Consider the following 8415-nt stretch of genomic DNA (forward strand, 5'->3'; position numbering starts at 1 on the left):
CCCAGATTAGAGTCTGCGCACTTAACCACTACACCAAACTGGAGGAGGAGGAGGAGGAGACTGGATTCATATTTCGCCCTTCACTCGGAGTCTCAGAGCGGCTTACAATCTCCTTTCTCATCCCTTCCCCACAACCCTGTGAGTAAGGTGGGGCTGAGAGAGCTCTTTTGAGGACCGCTCTTGAGAGAACAGCTCTGAGAGAACTTGTGACTGACCCAAGGTCACACCAGCAGCTGCATGTGGAGGAGTGGGGAATCAAACCCCGTTCTCCCAGATTAGAGTCCGCGCTCCTAACCAGTGCATCAAAGTGGACTGCCAGAAGCAAAGGAGACGGAGAACTTGAAAGCAAGTGGGCAAGGAAAGGGCACGCAGGCCTATGCCAGAGGAAATTTGCGGGCCAGGGCTTTTGGCAGTGGGCCCTGGCAGGTGCGTGAACAAGGCGTGCTGATGCCAGCTTGGCCTGAGACAAGGGAAAAGCGAAAGATTTACACGATCCACAAAGAAAGCACGATATCACTTGTGGCGTGGAATACCGCGGCACAGGAACAAATTTCAACTTCGGTGCACTCACGTGCCTTGGATAAAATCACAGTTTTTTGCATTCTCCACCACTGACACACCACTCAGGGGAGGGGCCTGTGGGACTCCTTCCGGTAGTGAAGGGCGGGGTATAAATCCAATCTCTTCTTCTTTTTATGGAGGGGCCTGTGTCTCAGTGGTGGAGCCTCTGCTTGGCATGCAGAAGGTCCCAGCTTCGATCTCCAGCATCTCTAGTTAAAAACCACTGGCAGTAGGTGATGTGAAAGACCTGAGACCCTGGAGAGCCTGAGACCCTGGAGCAGGGGTCATTTCCTGCAGGAGCACGCGGGAGTGGAGCTCCGGCAGTAAGGAGCCCAGGGGGCGGGCACATGCAACAAGCCCCGCCCCCTGCTCCCAGCAGCCCTCAGTCGGGCCACGAGGCGCAAGAAACAGCCAGGTAAGTTGCAGAGCCCCCCCCCAGCCCGCCTTCAGGTACAAGTTCTCCCTCCTCTGTGAGGGCAGATCTGCATGTCCCCCCCCTCCCAATAGCTAGCAATCCAAAACAATCTAGTGGAGCCTGAGTGGTGGGTGTTGCCTTCTGACACACTTCCAGTGATGTTAGGGGGTGTGGCATATGCAAATGAATTATGCAAATGAGTTACGCTAATGAGCTCCTGCACCTCTTTTTCTATGAAAGGACCCCTACCCTGGAGAGCCACTGCCAGTATTAGACAATCCTGACCTTAATGGAGCAGTCTGAATATGTGTGGCTTGTGTTTTTGTTTATTGGGAGGGGCTGTGGCTCAGGGGTAGAGCCCCTGCTTGGCATGCAGAAGGTGCCAAGTTCAATCCCCGGCATCTCCAGTTAAAGGACCAGGCTGTAGGTGATGTGAAAGACCTCCCCTGAGACCCTGGAGAGCCATGAAGTGGGGCTGTGGCTCAGTGGCAGAGCCTCTGCTTGGCATGCAGAAGGTCCCCGGTTCAATCCCCAGCATCTCCAGGTAAAAGGATCAGGCGGGAGGTGATGGGAAAGACCTCAGCCATGAGACATTGGGGAGCTGCTGCCAGCCTGAGTGGACAATACTGACTTTGATGGACTGGGGTTCTGGTTCAGTATAAGGCAGCTTCATGTGTGTATCCGACCCAATTCTAACGAAACCCCAAAAGGTGTTGGAAGTCAAAGGACCATCTCAGGAACTGTTCCAAAGAAATGGTCCTCTCCTCTATGTCCCACACAACGCAACACAACACCAACTTTGCTTTCTCTTCTTTTGTTGTTGTTCAGTCGCACAGTCGAGTCCGACTCTTCGCGACCCCATGGACCAGATCCCGCCAGGCCTTCCAGTCTTCCGCTGTCCTCTGAAGTTGGCTCAGCTTCATGTTCGTTGCATCTGTGACACTGTCTAACCATCTCATCCTTTGCCGTCCCCGTCTTCTTTGACCTTCAGTCTTTCCCAGCATCAGGGTCTTCTCCAGTGAGTGCTCCCTTCTCATTGGGTGGCCAAAGTATTTGAGCTTCAGTTTCATTATCTGGCCTTCCCTTCTTAAAGGGATTTAAAAATATTCCTGTATATTATTTTCTTTTTTTGAAAAAACAGCAACAACATTTATTTCAAGCGCAGCTTCAAGGAACCTGGAGAATCTTTGATCTCCCATTTTTCTTGCGGTGTGTCAAATGTTCGGCTTACATTCGGTTGGCTGCAGATCGTGACATACTTAGATATCTCTGTTTTGACGCCCAAAATAACTCTCGTTCAATCCGTAGTAGCGGGTGATGGTTTGATCGTTGTAGATCTAATTTGTCTGAAATGTCACCGTTAACTCCTTTGCCGTTGATAAATCTACGCAGACCTTGTGGAGGGAAATGAGTAATATTCGGAATAATTTAACCGAAAACGTTATTAGAACAGGATGATCTATTCCCTTCAAGGAAGACAGAGAACCATTTTTCATGGGGCTTTTAAAATCGGATGTTATGTCTTGCTTTCCCCAACTGGGGAGCTCATCTTTCACGCAGGGCACGAGGTCTGTGCCTATATTTGCCGTGTATTCATTCAACTTGTGATGCCTTACGAGCTGAGAGTAATGGCGGGAATGAAGAAAGGGACTGGTGAGACCCTACATGTGGATCGAGCATCCATGTTCTCCAGAGGAATTGATCTCTGTAGTCTGGAGATGAAAGTCCAGGGGATCCTCAGGACCCACCTGGAGGCTGGCATCTCTATCTCCACGGGAACTGATCCCTGTCTCCTCGAGATCGGGTGTAATCCCAGGAGATAAGAACATCAGCCCTGCTGGATCAGACCAAGGGTCCTTCTAGTCCAGCAACCTGTCTCACACAGTGGCCAATCGGTTCCCCTGGAGGGCCAACCACAGGGCAGGGAGGCTGAGGCCGTCCCCGGATAAGAACATCGGAAGATCCCTGCTGGATCAGACCAGGGGTTCATCTAGTCCAGCATCCTGTCTCACACAGTGGCCTCAACCAGTTCCTCTGGAGGGCCAACAACAGGGCAGAGAGGCCGAGGCCTTCATAAGAACATAAGAACAGCCCTGCTGGATCTGACCAGTGGTCCATCTAGTCCAGCATCCTGTCTCACACAGTGGCCAACCTGTTCCTCTGGAGGGCCAACAACAGGGCCTAGAGACCGAGGTCTTCTTAAGAACATAAGAAGAGCCCTGCTGGATCTGACCAGTGGTCCATCTAGTCCAGCATCCTGCCTCACACAGTGGCCAACCTGTTCCTCTGGAGGGCCAACAACAGGGCAGAGAGGCCGAGGCCTTCATAAGAACATCAGAAGAGCCCTGCTGGATCTGACCAGTGGTCCATCTAGTCCAGCATCCTATCTCACACAGTGGCCAACCTGTTCATCCGAAGGGCCAACAACAGAGCACAGAGACCGAGGCCTTCGTAAGAACATAAGACAAACTCTGCTGGATCAGACCAGTGGTCCGTCTAGTCCAGCATCCCGTCTCACACAGTGGCCAACTAGTTCCTCTGGAGGGCCAACAATAGTGCAGAGAGGCTGAGGCCTTCACGAGGACGTAAGAAGAGCTCTGCTGTATCAGGCCAGTGGTCCATCCAGTCCAGCATACTGTCTCACACAGTGGCCAACCAGTTCCTACGGAGATCCAACAGCAGGGCGTAGAGGCCGAGGCCTTCCTCTGAAGTTGCCACCTGGCACGGGGATACAAAGCTTTCCTGCCTCTGAACACGGAGGTTCCATTTAGTCACCATGGCTGTCAAGCACCAATAGACTTGTCCTCCATGAATCCGTCAGTCAAATCTGGACTCCCCATGAGCTCCTTTATTCTGTAAAAGGCAGACGGTAGCTCATGCACCCTCCTGTATTTTAAACCGTGCCTGCACAAGAAGGGAAGAAAAGGTTTAACCTTTCAAGCCATGCTCAGTTTTTCTAATAAGTTCTGCCCTGTAGGGTTTAAGGTTGCCATTTCCCCCCAGTGGGGGCGGGTTTCCCCCCCGATTTCTGGCCCCCTGATCTGCCCGCCGGCCAGCTGCCCTGAAGAGCCCCGCCCTAAAGAACTCCCTGGCGTCTGACATGCGTGGCGCGATGATACCACCCAGAGGTGACATCATCGTGCCGGGCACGTCGCCGGGGGGGGACCCTCTAACATTCGCCCAAAATCCCCATGATACCATAGAGTTTTTGACCAAATGCTAGAGCGCCCCCTGCAATGTTCCTAGCATGATGACATCACTTCCGGGCAACGTCATTGAGGTGCGTGTATGCCAATTCCAGGTTGGGAAATACCTGGAGATTTTGGGGCCTGGGGAGGGACCTCAGCAGGGTACAGCGCCACAGAGTCCACCCTCCAATGCAGCCCTTTCCTCCAGGGCAACTCATTTCTCTAGCCTGGAGAAAAGTTGGAATGGCAGGAGATCTCCAGGCCCCACCTGGAGCCTGGCAACCTCAATGCCTGCGCCGTTACTAGAACTATTGAAAGGGATGGAAAGGGTGGTCTTTTGGAACATTTTATTCCTCCCTTTAGAACAGAAGTTACTCCTTCTATTTGGAACAACTGATTGGTTCAGCATAGGAAAAGGAGTACGACAAGGATGTATACTGCCACCTTGCTTATTTAATATATATGCAGAGTACATCATGTGAAATGCTGGCCTGGATGAATCACAAGCGGGAATTAAGATTGCTGGGGAAAAGATCAACAACCTCAGATATGCAGACGATACCACTCTAATGGCAGAAAGTGAAGAGGACCTAAAGAGCCTCTTGCTCAGGTTAAAAGAGGAGAGCGCAAAAGTGGGCTTGAAGCTCAACATCAAAAAAACTAAGGTCATGGCATCCGGCCCCATCACTCCTTGGCAAATAGAAGGGGAAGTCGTGGAAGTAGTGACAGACTTCACGTTCCTGGAATCCCAGATCACCGCAGACTATGACAGCAGCCATGAAATTAACGCCTGCTCCTTGGGAGGAAAGCGATGGCGAACCTAAACAGCATGATAAAAAGTAGAGACATCACCCTGCCAACAAAAATCCGCATGGTCAAAGCAATGGTATTCCCAGTAGTCATGTATGGCTGCGAGAGTTGGGCTATAAGGAAGGCCGAGCGCCGAAGAATAGATTCTTTTGAAATATGGTGCTGGAGAAGACTCTTGAGAGTCCCTTGGACTGCAAGAAGATCAAATCAGTCAATCCTAAAAGAAATCAACCCTGACTGTTCCCTGGAAGGCCAGATAATGAAACTGAAGCTCAAATACTTTGGCCACCCAATGAGAAGGAAGCACTCACTGGAGAAGACCCTGATGCTGGGAAAGACTGAAGGTCAAAGAAGACGGGGACAGCAAAGGATGAGATGGTTAGACAGTGTCATCGACGCAACGAACATGAAATCGAGCCAACTTCAGAGGACGGCGGAAGGCAGGAGGGCCTGGCGTGATCTGGTCCATGGGGTCGCGAAGAGTCGGACTCGACTGGGCGACTGAACAACAACAACAACTCCTTCAAGGGAATCCCTCCCAGGGAAGCGCGTGTGAAGTCCTCGCATTGCTTCTCTCGAAATCCTCACTTTCGTTTTGTCACAGATATAAGCGAAACAGGAGACTGAAAAGGAAACAGAAGTTTGCTGGGGGGATTTTCCTATCCGTTTTCCTCTTTCTGTTCTGAAGTTTCCATGTGCTTTCCGAGGGACATCGCTCTCCTATCCCGTCCAACGCGCACGGCCATAAATTCCTGCAAACGATGTCATCTAATAGGCCTTCGGAGAGGGATTACGACATTTCGACAGCCGGTCCATAGGTCCCCGTCTGCCAAAATCTTCTATTGTGATGCAACAGAGGAGAAACATAATGGGGCGGACCCCTCTTCCTCTTTCCAGCCCACCGGCCAAAAAAACCCTCCCCTCTGTTGTCGTCCTCCTAACGGGGAAAGAAGAGTTATGGAATGTTTTCCTGAAATCCGAATTTTGGGATCTGGCCTGCACAGCTTGTGAGCCCTCGTTCCAAAAACCATTTATTATTGATGAATTATTTGCAAAACGTTGCTGGCTGCAGGCCGAGAACCTGCAAGGCCATCATGAAGAGTGGTGGGCCGTGTTCATCTGGGGGAGTAACACAGATTGCACAGCGCTGCTTGACGCTGCTATTGCCAAGACCTGCAAGAGGCCTAGCTAGGGTCAAACCAGATGGGACCCTGCAAACGAGAGCTCGCAGGTTGTAAATTAAATAGTACGTGGACCCGGGCTTGTTGATGAACAAACACGGCGGGCGCTGTTGCTAGGCGTACATTCATTTGATTCCATCCCGCTCATAAACTGGTCCGTTATAGATTCTTCTGACCTAGCGACACTGATCCGTTCTCCTGTTACGAATTACACGACTTCAGGGCTGAAGAAATTGAAATGGTTCAAGTGTTCCTGTTCCTTGGTTTAGGGATGCCAGCCTCCAGGTGGGACATAGGAACACAAGACAAGCCAACATTGGATCAGGCCAACGGCCCATCCAGTCCAACACTCTGTGTCACACAGTGGCCAAGAATATCAAGTGCCACTAGGAGGTCCAGCAGTGGGGTCAGGACACTAGAAGCTCTCCCACTCTTGCCCCCCCCACAAGCGCCAAGAGAATAGAGTGCATCACTTGCCCCAGACATAGGAACATAAGGGAAGCCAATGTTGGATCAGGCCAATGGCCCATCCGGTCCAATACTCTGTCACGCAGTGGCCAAAAATACCAGGTGCCATCAGGAGGTCCAGCAGTGGGGCCAGGACACTAGAAACCCTCCCACTGTTGCCCCCCCAAGCACCAAGAATAGAGTGCATCACTTGCCCCAGACATAGGAACACAAGACAAGCCAACATTGGATCAGGCCAATGGCCCATTCAGTCCAACACTCTGTCACACAGTGGCCAAGAATATCAAGTGCCACTAGGAGGTCCAGCAGTGGGGTCAGGACACTAGAAACTCTCCCACTCTTGACACACACCCCCACAAGCACCAAGAATAGAATGCATCACTTGCCCCAGACATACGAACATAAGAGAAGCCAATGTTGGATCAGGCCAATGGCCCATCCGGTTCAACACTCTGTCACACAGTGGCCAAAAATACGAGGTGCCATCAGGAGGTCCAGCAGTGGGGTCAGGACACCAGAACCCCTCCCACTGTTGCCCCCCCACAAGCACCAAGAATAGAGTGCATCACTTGCCCCAGACATAGGAACATAAGATAAGCCAATGTTGGATCAGGCCAATGGCTCATCCGGTCCAACACTCTGTGTCACACAGTGGCCAAACATACCAGGTGCCATCAGGAGGTCCACCAGTGGGGCCAAGACATTAGACGCCCTCCCACTGTTGCCCCCCCCCCCCAAGCACCAAGAAGACAGAGCATCCCTTGCCCCAGACTGGGGATCCCTGGAATTACAGCTCATCTGTATTTACAGATAATCTCCAGCCTACGGGCATCAGTTCCACTGGAGAAAATGGCTGCTTTGGAGGGTGGACTCCATGGCACTGTACCCCACTGAGGTCCCTGTCCTCCACAGGCTCCATCCCCAAATCTCCAGGAGTTTCCCAACCTGGATCTGGCAAACCTACCCCCCATCCCCCACCAATGGCCAGGGGGGACCTGGCAACCTTACCTTGGATTCATCATCGATCAAAAGGGAGACTATGACCAAGAAATCCGAAGGAGATTGAGACTGGGAAGCACAGCCAGGAAGGAGCTAGAAAAGATCCCTAAGAGTAAGGATACGTCGGCAACTACGATCAAGATAGCGTTGCCAGGCCTTCCCTTTGTTGTGGCGGGGGAGTCCCGGCCCCTCTCTCGGAAGTTTTCAGTGCACGCGCCAAGCATGCGCGCTGCAATGACATCACGTGGAGGTGATGTCATCATGTTGGGCACATTGGGGGTGGGACCACTATCATTCAAGGGGAAACCATAGAGTTTCCCCTCGAATGATAGACCGTCCCCCTGCAATGTGCCTGGCGCGATGACATCACCTCCGGGTGACATCATTGCAGTGGGCAGGTCCCCGCGATCCCAGCACTTTGGGGGCGGGGTTCCCTCCAGCAGCCAGATCCAGGCTGGCGGGTAAGGGGCCCATCGAGCGGGCAACCCCCCACCCCTCAGGGGACCTGGCAACCCTAAATCAAGATAATTCATGCCGTGGTATTCCCGGTTGCTATGTACGGGTGAGAAAGCCGGACAATAAAAATAGCTGATGAGAAGGGAGTTGATTCATTTGAAAAGTGGTGTTGGAGGAGAGTTTTATGGATACTGCAGACTGGCCAAAAGGTAAATCAGCGGGTTCCAGATCAAAATCAAGGGATTGTAAGCCGCTCTGAGACTCCTTTGGGTAGTGAAGGGCGGGGTATAAATCCAATCTCCTCCTCCTCCTCCTCCTCCGCCTCCTCCCCGTCTTA

This window comes from Gekko japonicus, unplaced genomic scaffold (genome assembly GCF_001447785.1).
Source record: "Gekko japonicus isolate JY-2015 unplaced genomic scaffold, Gekko_japonicus_V1.1 scaffold1100, whole genome shotgun sequence".
Lineage (NCBI taxonomy): Eukaryota > Metazoa > Chordata > Lepidosauria > Squamata > Gekkonidae > Gekko > Gekko japonicus.